Source organism: Aquila chrysaetos, chromosome 3 (genome assembly GCF_900496995.4).
Source record: "Aquila chrysaetos chrysaetos chromosome 3, bAquChr1.4, whole genome shotgun sequence".
Lineage (NCBI taxonomy): Eukaryota > Metazoa > Chordata > Aves > Accipitriformes > Accipitridae > Aquila > Aquila chrysaetos.
Window position 1 is genome coordinate 11317954 of NC_044006.1, and position 12886 is coordinate 11330839.

Below are 12886 nucleotides of genomic sequence, written 5' to 3' on the forward strand. Positions count from 1 at the left end.
TCCAACCAAGAACACAGGTCATAAGGCAATATCACAGAGATGAGGCAGGTCCCAGGTCAAGCACAGGTCCATAGTGATGGGGCAGGGCTGACAACAAGTCAGTAAGACAGTCAGCAGGTTGAAGTCAGGACCAAGTACCCCATGGCCAGGCACCACTGTGGCTGTACTAGAGCTCAGCACTCCTCCCATACAGCTCAGGAAGAGCCTGAGGCCCTGAGCTGAGCTTAAATAGAGCTCCTGGGCCCATGGGTGTGGGGCTAGGTGAGGTTGGTCAGGGTCATTAAGGCCCATTTGTGTTGTCAGGGCTCTGACACTTTCAGTGTCACATCCTGCAAAGCAAAGCTGGGGGGTTGCCTCCACTCCTCTGCCACCCTGACCCAGGGCACAGCGAGACCCTCTAGAGCTGTTAAACTTGGCAGACAGCAGGGTTTGGTCCTGGCATTGGTCCATCCCTGCTACTGCTCCACCCTGCCTGTAGCCGGTTTTGAGTGATACAGGAGCTACTTTCATGCCCAGATTTAGGATCTGGAGAGCAGAGCAGTAACTTAAATTATCATCCCTGGTCCCAGCTCAAGGTTGTCATCCTAGGATCACCCACCTTGCAGTGCCATCTAGGGTCTGGCTGATCCCCAACTGAGGGTCACAGCACTCACAAGTGGGGTCCTCATCCCAGGAGATGTTCACTCCTCAAACTGGGCTTGCAAACCACCAGCAGAAATATCAACGCTAGGAACTATTGCATCAGGTGCTATTAAAAGGAGAAATAGCAGGAAGAGAGAGAAAGACAGGTGAAGGGGAGAATAAGCAGAGGGGGAACAGCCAGGTGCTCCCACCCATCTCCCCAGTACTAGCTCCCAGCAGGGATGGTGCTGGGGTGTACAGGGGGCTGCCTGGCTGCTGTCCTGATGAAAGGCAGCTGCAAGCCCCAGGGCAGACTGGGCACAGCCTCCTGCTCCAGCAAAAAATATTTGAAGAGAAACTGATCCTCACTGAGTCGAGCTGGAAGTTTCTGGAGATGCTTTAATTTATCTAATCCAGGGCCTTGACCCAATTAATATTCTATAGGATCTCCTGGAGTTCTTGTTTTGTTCAGTTCTTGGCTTCAAAGGCTGCAGAAGAAATTGAAAACAGATTATTGGGAAGAAAAGAGCTTCAATTTTTAGACAGCTGTCTCTAGCGAAGTTGGCTTAATTTCCAATCATTCCCCAGGCGTGATGCAAGTCTGGCTATAAAAAGTTTTTCCCCAATAGCAGTAGAAAAGCTTTACTTAAAGCAAAAGGTAAATATCCAGGAACGGTGCTGAGCAAAGAAAGAACAGGCTCTGCCTGCGAACCTGCTGGCCTTGCTCACGCCTCCAGCATCCGCGGGCACAACGTTGTGATAAACCCGTGTGGGCGCCCAGCGAAGAGGCACGGAGGGGCACGCCGGGGTGCAGGGCGGGGGGTGCCGGGGGGCAGAGCGGGGGGCCGGGGGGCAGTCGGGGAGCCCGGGGCAGGGATGCTAGAGGGAGGTGCGGGGCCAGGCGTGCAGCCCCTCACCGGCGCCCGGCGGAGCCCGAGCAGAACGGCCACGAGAGGGAGGCAGAGCCCGTGCGCTGCTGCGGGGCCGGGGGCCGCTGCGGGACCAGGGGGCTGCTGCGGGGCCGGGGGCTGCGGGGCCGGGGGCTGCTGCGGGGCTGCGGCACCGCCACCGTCGGCCCCAGCGCAGACCGCGGCTCCAGCCCCCCCGGAGCCCGGGCGATGCGGGGCGATGGGCCCCGATTCAGCAAGGGAGCACATGTGCCGCGGGAACGTCAGCCACCTCCGGTGGTCCCCGAGGGAGATCGCTGCCCACCTCCCCGGGCACCTTCGGTTCGCTTGCTGGGCCTGGCTGGGGAAAAGAGGTTGAGCATCTGAATACACACGTTATGGCTAAAGTCCTTTCGAAGGGCTATTTTCTCCTCTGGTGTCAGCCCAGATGCCAAGGCTGTGTCCCATACCGAAGACATCTGTTGTGGATGGGATATCTTGCCTGTCAGCAGCAGGACCAGGCAGAGGGGAAAGCCTGGGAAGTCCCTGTGGTTCAGGTCCCATCTGTAAATCAGGGGCAGTCACCCCACTGTGCCTTAGAGAGGGACTGTGCAGATACAATGCATTAAGCAGAGGAGGAGCTCACAGGGATGGGCTGTCAGTCCCCATGGCTGTATGTCCATCCTCTGTCAATGGTTCTCGTTCAGCCCCAGTTAACACCATGACAGGTTGCTGATCAGCACCAGGTGGGGTCAGGATCCCATTCCCACCATAGGTTTGGTGCCCAAATGGGTCCCAAAAGCACAGTCAGCGAGCCCCCAATGAACCCCATCAGCAGGAGTGTCCTGTTAGCAGCTGGGCATGATCTGCCAGCCAAGGGCATTGTCACACTCTGCAAGTCAATGGCCCCTTTGGATACTGCTGACACACCACTGCTGAAAGACCTGAACATTTGCTGACAGCAAAGAGACCGGGCGCTAGCGGGACCAAACACGACTGGCAGGGAAAACGCAGCCGAAAAGCTGCAGAAGAGGTGTGCTGGCTACCAGGGGCCGGGGCTATGCCAGGGCCAGGAAAGCAGCTAGAGGGGGGAAGGAAACTCAGGGAAGCTTCTCATGGAGGTGTTTTTAAAATCACGTCATGCCAGGTTCAAATGCAGACTTTCCAGTGACACACAGGAGAACTGGCTCTGTGAAACAAAAGTGGCCCAGACAGTGACTCATGATAGTCCGGTGACATTTTAAACACCTAATTTCCAGCTAACCAAAGACTTTTGAAAACACAACCTGAGGTCAACCCAGTAAGTTGTCACCCTATGGAAAACCGCTTCTTGCAAAAATCAGCCTTTTGAGAGATGCTGCACAGAGGGTGGCACCGTGGAGCCGGTCACCCGGCACTGCCAGCGTGCACCCGGCACTGCCAGCGTGCACCCGGCACTGCCAGTGTGCTCCATGTGCTTTGCCAGGCCAGCGCCAGCAACGCTCCCAGCCGGCGCTTGTCTGCCTCATGGCTTTCCAAGACAGACCAAGAGCCCAGGGCGGGCTGCCCGCCCGCCCTGTTCACCAACTCAAAAAAGGAATGGAGAGAGCAGAGGAATGCAAACCAGGCTGGAGGACTCATTCATCCTCCCCGCGCCTAGCTTCGGCACGTTCCAGGCAGTCTTACTACAATGCAGCATTTTGTGCACTGCAATCCATCCGTACACACGCCCGCCTCTCATCCTCTGCCAGGACTTACTCTCCCAAGGCACCTAGAGCTGAGTCTGTAATAAATCAGGCAGCAGCCTCCATCCAAGACACGCACACCCTGGTTTGCTCTGCTGAAAAATGAGTGCCTAGCTTTTCATCCGAACACCTGCAGCAGGCAGGCGGCTGCGCTGACCCGGGGTGCAGTATCGCTTCCTGAATGAAAGGCACGTTGCTGTTCAGACACTGTCTCCCTGGCCGGTTTGCTGCACTCCGGCATTTTTCTTTTCCCCATACAGGGCAGGGAGCTGGCTCCCGCATCCTGATCCCTCAAGTTCTGGGTGCCCTAGTCTGGCACAGTGCTGCCAAAACTGAGTTTGAATCCATCAGCCTCTGAACTCAGTGATGCAGGTGCTGAGTGTGGCCATTGCTCTCGAATGAGCTGGCGAGAGACTGACAGCAAAATCCTCCCAATGCACCAATGGAGGCTGTCAGGGAGCCCTGGGAACAAGCACATGCAGGCCGTGGTGGAGGGATATGCTCCTGCCCAGCCACGGGCATCTGGAGAAACATCTCCCGTGGGAGAGGTAGGAATGGGGGAATTTTGCCCGGGGCTCCTGTGGTAGCACACCGGTAGATCCAGCCCCCGGCACAAGCACGGCTCTATCAGCCACAGAAGGAAGAGTTTTGCAACAAGCAGCAGCACTGCTCAGAGCCGACTCGCTGCACTGAGACACTTGGGAAAGTCAGGAGAGTGACTGAAGTGCAGGAGGGTGGCCACACTCCCAGAGACACCCGGTGAGAGTGGCCAGGTCCCCAGCAGCTGGATCAGCACACGGTTCCACCGCAGCACGGAGCCTGAGGGGACGGCTGCCCAAGGTGGGGAGCTCACAGCCTCAAGCTCCCCACGCTGCACAGGGGGGGCATGGCCCCACCTGGGGAAGCTGGAGCTGAGGCCAAACCCATCTGGCTTTGCTTTGCATGCTGCTGAGATCTTTTTTGTGGCGTTTATTTTCACGCAGAACCCCAGAATGCAGAGGCAGGCGGGAAAGCAAGAGCTGAAAGCAAACAGGAAAAAGGCAGGTTCCCTTGACTTCTATTTTTAACACTACAAACAACATTAGTGTCATTATATTTAGAAAAAAAATTCTGAACGTTTCCTGCCTCCCCTTTCAATACCTTCAGCTATTTCCTTGCAGACGTTTCCAGGGGCCAGGGCTCAGAGGCAGGAGGAGAGGGGCTGGGCTCTCACCCCGCAGACCGGCCCAGGCAGGGGAAGGTCCTGGGAGAGGAAAGCTGGCTCGCAGCAGGTGGCCGTGGCCCTGCGTGGGGACAGGGAGGACAACCAGGCTGTGGAGGACATGGCCAGGTCCAGGCAGAAGCTTTGTATCACCGCAGAACCTTCAAGCTGCCTCTCCATGGGTTGTAGCACCTTTGGTGCCATCAAAGGTGGCATAAGGGTGAGTGTAATGCAGGGCAAGGCACAGTGGCACCGTCACAGCACAGGTTTAGGGTGAGAGGCTGTGGCAGCCGTGGCTGGAGGCACGGCTCTGCCCCACTGCAGGGAGCCTGGGCTGAGCAGAGCACCCCTGGGCCAAGCGGCTGGACAAGGGGGCTGGTCTGCAGCAGAGGTTGCACCACCGGTCTCCTCTCATGCCAGGCACTACCTCTGTGATGGGGATCACAGGCGGGACTGGTGAACAGTGGCAGCAGCAAAGTGAGATCTCAAAACCAGGGTTGCACGTAGAGGGTGGCTGCTGTCCCTTGGAGCCAGAGCCTCTACACTTGTTGCTTCTCCAGTCACATGTACCAGGCTGGCTCGGCTTCGCCTGCGCAGCTTGGAGGATCTTCCCCTTTGCTTTGACAGCTCTCGGCTCATTGCCTCGCACTCAAGGACTGCGGTTTGTAAAGTGTTTGTGTTTAATTTTCATACAGGCGATCCAGAGCATGTTTTCTGGATGGCAGGCCAGCAGAGTGGCTTCGCCTGCGCAGGCGGCAGACCACATCTCAGCAGGACTGGGGGATGTAAAGAAAACCGGCATTTGAATGCGGTCAGCTTCTGGCAGTGGAGAGTGCAGCCAACTGCTGGGGAAATGGCTCTCCTAACCCCAACCACACTGTGCTAGATGTGGTTTCCAGCAAAATAACAGCACGGGGAGACCAGGATTTCTCCATGTGGCCTGGGGAGCTCCCTGCCTCAGCAAGGAGACAGAGATAATGTCAGAAATGCGGCATGGACAGCATGCATGGCAGCCAAAACCACCTCAAAACATCCCTTCCAGCCTGGGCCATTAGTGAGGGCTGAAGAGCAGCCTGGCTGCCCCACGGGCACACTGCTCTCCATGCTCGAAGTTGCTGCCTTGGCAGTATCTGTAAGAGATGTTGTCCTTTATGGGGCTCAGGCAGAGCAGGGAGAGCAGATGTCTGTCCTGGCCCACAGTGCCAGGGCTTCTGGGCTGTGTTTCCTTTCCTGAAGTTTGATGCACGAGAGGAGCTGCCTTGTGAGGTGCTTCTCCGGGGCTGTGGCTGACTCCAAACCAGAGAGGGAAGCCTGGCCAGGAGCAGCTCCTGGGGCAAGCCGAGCTGCAGTCGGGCTGCCATCGCCAGCCCTGGGCAACCGGGTGCAGTCAGTGCCATCGGTCAAACACTCCCTTTCTATATTTCCCTCCCCAAAGCACTGCAGCAGGTGGAAACCCAACCCCAAAGGGTCTTGATTTGAGGACTACATGAAGGATAGCCTGCAATTCCCAGTACAGCCCAGCCCGTGCCAGTTCCCACTGTGGCTGAGGGCAGGAGGCAGTCCTGCTGCAGCTCCACCATGAGCCACTGGGCTTTTTCCTGGGCTAGAGGTGATGGCCGGGGCTGGGAGCCTTACTCTGGTGACCCCCGGCAGGAGCTCCTGCTATTTTTCGCCTGGGGCTGCAGGGATCTGGGCTGCTGTCAAGGCACACATGGTTTTCACAATACCGTCCTGCCTGCCCTGCTGAGATGTCTCTGTAGATGGTCCTGGAGGTCTGCGGCCAGCTCGGTGGGGCAGCGATGCTCGGCGGGCTCCTCTCACCCCAGATTGTCCAAGCTCTCAAAGGGATCTCACCAGCAGGCTCCTTGGAGGAGCTGTTCCCGGTGGTGCGGTCAGAGCCGGGGAGGTGCTGATCTCTGTGCCAGAAACAGAACTGGACCAGTTATGCAAGCAGAAAAGGCAATCCATGGTGAAGGGGCCCAGCCCAGAACGAGCAGATGCTAATCCAGAACCTGACACAACCCAGTGAGTCATGAGTCACGGACAGGCTTTTTTTTTTTCTTCCCCCTTTTTTAAGAAAATCATCAAAAAACTACAGTCAGAACAGGAAAAACTTCCAGAACAGTCTCCCTTCTTATGGCTGGGAGGGCTGCGGGTGCAGGGACCCCACGCAGGCAAGGTTTGCACAGCTGAAAGCCAGCAGAGTCCCATTAAATAAGAATCAGTGAGTTTTCCTGCAACTGCTAACCAAGCATCTCGTGAGAGTGAGGTGGGGTGGCTGCAGTGCAACAGCATCAGGCTGTAACCTGCAGCCTCACTCTGCCAGGTAAAGATGGAGCTGTCACAACAGAGGATGAAGACATCACCTTGTTTGATGGGCAGCAGCAGCACAGAGCCTGCAGACCAGCTCAAGCGGGAGGGTGAAGCACTCACCACTCCATCTTCTCCTGCCCTGTGGTGCCAGGGCACATGTAGCTCCCAGCCCAGGGGCTCCGTTCATTTTCTTTTCCTATTTCTGCCTCTCTGCCATTGTGGTTTCTGGGAATGCTCTCCTGAGAAGAAGCCTGGGTGGTGGGAGACTTTCGTGATGGGGTTTTCCAGTTTCCCTGGGGAACAGTGGGACAAAAATGAGATTGTCACAGCCCTTCTCCTTCCCTTTCCTCAAGACGTCAGGGAAACTACCAGTTCATGGGAGACCCCCATGCCACAGGACACAGTCCCCCAGCCTCTGCTTGCTTTCTCAGGAGGATTTTCCTGCCACCTCCAGATGGCTGCAGGCACCAGCTTCGCAGGGACTTGCTGCAGGGGATCTCCCAGGCTGTGCTTCCTCCTCCTGATCTGCTTTTGTGGGTGCAGTTCCCCGAGACACAGCCATGCCCTTGAGGAGGAAGCATCTCTCCCGTGCAGATTGACAACACGCTTGACACAGCTCGGGCTCAGCCAGAATGAGGTCTGAGGACACTGTCCCCTCCAGCTCTATCCCTGTGGTCCTGCAGGTCTCCAGCCCTCCCCCCCACCAGTGCCCACGCAGAGCCCCTGCCCGGGCTGCGCTGGATGCCAGCCCACCAAAACCTCCCCACACCGTGGGGGCCAGCATAGGTCAGAGCACAAAAGAAGCCCAGCCAAGCAGGCTGGTTGCATTTCATTAGACCCGGGACCTGCGTGAGGCAGCCACCTCCCTGTTCCTTCATGGGGGATTCTCATTAGGGGCCACTGGTTTGCAATTAGCAAGTTGCAGCTCTCCCAGCTCCCCTGGCAGCAGGTCACCCTGCCCCGTGGGCAGCCTGACAGCCAGGCGAGAGCGCACCCAGCCAAACACCTTTTACAAATCATTCTGCATAGTTCAAATACTCGGCTGGTTTATGAGCGTTTTAGCTCCTCATATTGATCAGGGCTGGAGCCGAAGTAATTACGTTCATCAGAAATAATTTCCCCTGATTTTGAGTCATATTTGAGCTGGTGCCCACCTCCTCCCCTCACCCCTCGACACAGGCGAGTATGTATGCTTGCTGGTACATACTTTCCAGGCGACATCGTTGCTTTCATAACCAGAGTGAGACCGAGAGGTTTGTTTTTCTCAACTGGATCCCACACACACACTAACGGTTTCAGTCGTGTCTCTATTGACTTGGCTGGGGATGTGGACAAGAGGAGGTGGTTTATGTGAAGTGCATGCTTGGGAGATGTCTCCAGGTGTCTCTGGCATTGGGAGGGGGCATAGGGGAGGGCTGAGGGCCTGGGACCCCTCTGCACATGGAGGCATCACTGGCCTCAGCCTTTCTAGTCTTGCTCAGGAGACGGAGAGCGAGCCCAGCCCTTGCTTTATTCCCCTGGGGTGGAGGTAGGAAGCAGGACTCACCCCCAAAGCCTTTGGCACAAGCCCTGGGGAGTAGCACCAGGTCCCCTTGCCAACTGCTTTTGGGTGGTGCCCAGTCATTTGGGTTTTTTAAGTGCTGGGTGTGAACGAAGAACTGGTGCAAGACAGGTGAACTGGCAGTTCTTCAGTCCTCCCCAGACCAGCCGACGACGCTGAGCCCTGCTAATGTGCCCAATGTCTAAGCTGAAAGCCCCTTCCCTGCAAGAGCCAGACTCCTTCCAATCAAGGATGCTAAGAAGTGCCTGCTGTACAAGGTCTTTGGGAAGGTCCCAGCAACAACCCAGAGTCTGCAAGGAAGCTGTGCAGAGCATCCACTGGAGATATGCCAGCCAAGGAGGGTTATCTTTGCCCCAGGTCGCTGTCCCTCCTCAGCACCGTCCTGTCCCAACACCATCACCCTCCCTTCCCTGCACACAGTCCCAGCATCCTGGATCCACCAGTGCCCTGAGCTGCTCCAGCTCGCAGTGCTTCTGCTGATGGTGAGCCAAGGCAGCCCTGGAGATGGGAAGGGCTGTGACATTTGGGAACAGACACAACCTGTGTCACCCAAACCTCTTCCAGCACCAGCTGCTTTCCAGGCACAACACTAGCTGCTGCATGGGTGCAGCACTTGCATCCTCAAAGGTCTTCCCAGAGTCACAGAAAACAGGGCTGGAAGGAAACACTGACATCACCTAACCTCTCCCACTCTAAAGCAGAGCTGGCTGCAATTACAAGGTGAGTTCGGCGAGACCTAAAAGCATCACTGGCTGTGCCTTAGTGCACGCCTCAATTTGCAGCCTATTTGATGCTGCAAGGGACATGGCAGCTGCTTGAGAACACACAGCACACTTGAGCAAGACAAGAACTGAAGGAAAAACACTGTCTATTTTAGCCTGAAACCACAAGAAAAACAGAGATAGTCAAAAAGAATGAGCAATTTGATCAGGAAACATAAGTTAGCCACGCAGCTCCATGGAAAATACCAAGGGCCTGTCAGTAACCACACAAGGTCAGGATCTGGGGTTTGTATCTTGTCTGAAAGACAAAACTTCTAGTGAGATTTTTTTAAAAGAAGTTTATGTTTGGTGATGTTTGATACCAAAAATAAACTCTCAGAGGATCATAATGTTCGATATGTGATGATTTCTGACACTGTTTTCCAAATAATAATGGAAAGACTCATCTGGCTGAAGTTTCCAGGTTTTGTTTTACAAAAGCCTTATTCTTCGGGTTATCTGAATGTTTAACTTAGGGGGACAATTATGAATTGCTCTCGTCTGGACTGCAGCAAAAAAAAACCCACACAGAATTACTGCCCAGGGTTTGATACATCTATTAAGAAAAAGCATTGTCCTTTCACAACAGCTGATACAAGGCTGGGGTGTACTAATGAGAAGCCTGTCAATCTGAATGATTCGATCTCGCTATAGTTTTGGCTAAGCAAGCCCTTTCTTAGTTGTGATAGTCCGTTTGCTCCCTGTGTAATTGCTCAGCTCCTTCCTCTTGGCAATGTCAGACTTTGAGACCAGAACCAGCACTGGGTCCCATTTATCAGTACTTCTTTCTAATGAAACCTACTTAAAAATGCCTGGAAAATGGTGAATGATCAAGTGTCCCCACCACCATGCACCACTCCCCATCCGAAAGACCCTTCCTCCTTTGGAGAGGGCAATGCCCGGCTGTTGCTCGCTCTCTCGCCGGCCTCGCCGCAGCGGCTGGGAGCTTGGAGGGGTCAGCTGGTCCCAGATGAAGCCGAGGTTTTCTGATGTAGTTGCCTGACCATCAGAAACTGGACGGCAGCCCTGAATTCTTTTCTCGCAAGTCACTTGGACAGGCACCAGATGGTAAATACTTTCAGTCTCTCCTAGCCTGGGTCTGGGGTAGAAGCAGTGACCTCAAGGTAAAAGATTGCCTGGCCCGTCCCTTGTCCCTTGGGGTGGCCGGTACCCCCACCCTGGCTCCGTTCTCCAGTTAAGGTGTGAGAACCAGAGGGAATAAAAATGGCCAGACAGGGATGGAAATGGCCATCGCCACCTCTGTCAGCTCTTAATGTTTGAAACTGGAGCTGGATTCATTCTGGGTAGGAAACAACTTTCCCATCCTGCCAAAAATGAAGGTATTTCAAAGTTTCCCAAAGCCGGGGTGTTTCCAGAACTCTCATGAAAAACAGCCAGCAGCCACCCCAAAGTGTCCAACAGCTGAGGGAGACCTGACACGTCTCCTTTTCGGCTCAGGGCTCTTGGCTTTTCCAAGGCGGGTGTCTGTCCAGCTTTCCCACCAGTGCTGTCCACCCTCTGTGGACAGGCCTGCTCCCCGGCAGTGGGGATTTGAGCCAGGAGTGCCCAAAAGCAAAGGGAACGTCCTCCCCACCAGGGTATGGAGCTGGGCTCACCCTAGACCCAAAATTTCACTGTTGATATGAAAAGGAACAGACCCAGCAAGGACCCAGGACAGCCTAGGTGCTCCCTGACAGAGGTGAACATCCAGACCCTGGTCTGACTTCACCCAGCTCTAGGGAGGGTGTTTAACATACGGCATAGAGTAAAGAAGGGGAGAGTCTCACGCAAAAGAAAGGGATGGAGGGAGATATGGTCTATATCCATCGCAGATGGATGCAATTTCAGCTAAGCAGCGTGCCCAAATGAGAGCTTTGCAGTGTTATTCACGATGGCATGTTAAATGGCACAGACATGAAAAAAACCCAGCTGCCTAAAATGTAAATTCACTGGGTCAGTTCCTTCATTTCTATAGAAACAGCAGAGCTTGCCAGCGGCTAACTCAAAGGAGATGTATTCAGATCCCTGTATCAACTATTTTCTTGCACAACTGACCACAAAAAAAAAAAAAAATTACAACCCCCCAAAAATCCTGACAATAATACCATGGAAACTGCGGAGCAAAACATATGGACTTAATTACTAGCTATGAAATCACACATATGGTACAGAACACATATGGGGTACGTGCTCCAGAGGGGAAGGGTTATAACTGAATATTTATAAAATGAACTGCTAATGTGCTGCTCTCGTGTGGCTTTGCAAATCAAAACCTGAGCAAGGGCTGTATGACTTTGCCAGGCTCTGCCTGCAACCGCTGCACCGCCGGCACGGCGACCTGGGTGGGCACATGGGACCCGGAGAGCCGGGAAAAGAGAAGATCAAGCCCATGTCATTCACGGAAAAGCCTCCTCAGGAAGGCAGAGTCACAGTACATTTTGTGGGTACCCCTCCAGCCAGCTCCTCTGGGCACCCCCAAATCCCAGCGAGGTACCACCAGGGATTGCCAATGCCATCTGAAGTGTGGGCAGCTGGCCAGGCGTGGGGTGGTGGGTTTGGGCCCTGTCTGGCTGCCTGACTCAGTGCTGCAGCTCTCTGTTGCTCCCTGAGCTCTGCTGGCTTTCCTGGTGATGTCATACCATCACAGCGATGTCACCTTACTGCAGCAACATCATAGCGATGTCAGGTGGGGGAAGGGGAATCAATGTTCCCTCTTGTCCCAAGCCGAGGGAGAGGGTAAAGAAGGGGTCTCCACCCCAAGGAGCCGAACCTGTACCCAGGAGAGGGCAGGCGGGGGGACGTTAATTGCCAGTGGGCTCCCATGGGCAGCCCTGAGCCCCAGCCCCCGGGGGGTGGCCCGCTGCCCCCCGAGGCCTCACGCATGGGGCTGTTGGCTGCTCCCAGAGCTGCTCACTTAGGGCAACGAGAGGTTTTTATTTCCCTTACCAGCACTGTCACCTGATTTCCAACTGGGAAATGAAGTCATGCCCGTTAATGAGGAGTCCCTAATAAACACAAGCCTGGAATAATTAACTGAACTCCCCGTTCCCCTGCGGCAAGGCTGGATCAGCACTTTGGCTGCTCTGAAGCCATTGCTGATAGAGGCACCGCAGCCGTCTCCGGGAAGTCTGGCTGAGCTGCGGCATCTGAAATGCGGCAGCCGGAGGGACGGCACCGGCTCCGGGGAGCAGAGGAGAAAGTGGCAGCCTGAGATGTGGCTCCAGCCTTCGGTATTGAACTTTCTGGCTTGTGAGCACCCGTCAGTAGGGCCTGAACCCCCCTGCTAGCGAGGACGGAGCAACGCACGGTCCTCACGCCTCCCCTGCGATGGGCAGGGTTGCCAGTGCAGATCCCCGGACCTCTGGGTATGGCTTGGGTGATGCAGAGAGCTGGGGCTCCAACACGAGGACCGGAGACTCCAGCGCTGGGATAAGTGACAGCAACCTTTGGAAGATGGCCTGGTATTTCCACAAGCTGCCATGACCTTGTTAACAGACTGATTGCAGCTAACGAAGCAAAACCAAAGCAGAGAATCGGGGTGGTAATGGGAGAGCTCTGACTGCGCACTCCTCCCTGCCGGGCTCTGCCCTCCTTGCTCCATGCCCTGGCTTCCAGGCTATGGTGAGATGAGGTTGGGATTGCTGCTCAGGTGACTGAGGACCCATTTTGCAAAAGCAAAAGAAGGGAAAAAAGGGTGGAGGTAGGGATGTGGCATCACTCCTAGTTGCATAATGTCTGTGCTCTGCTTATACAGCACCCAGCCCCTCCTGCATGTTTGCCAACATATATCCTAATATATGATAAATAGCAGCAGTTCT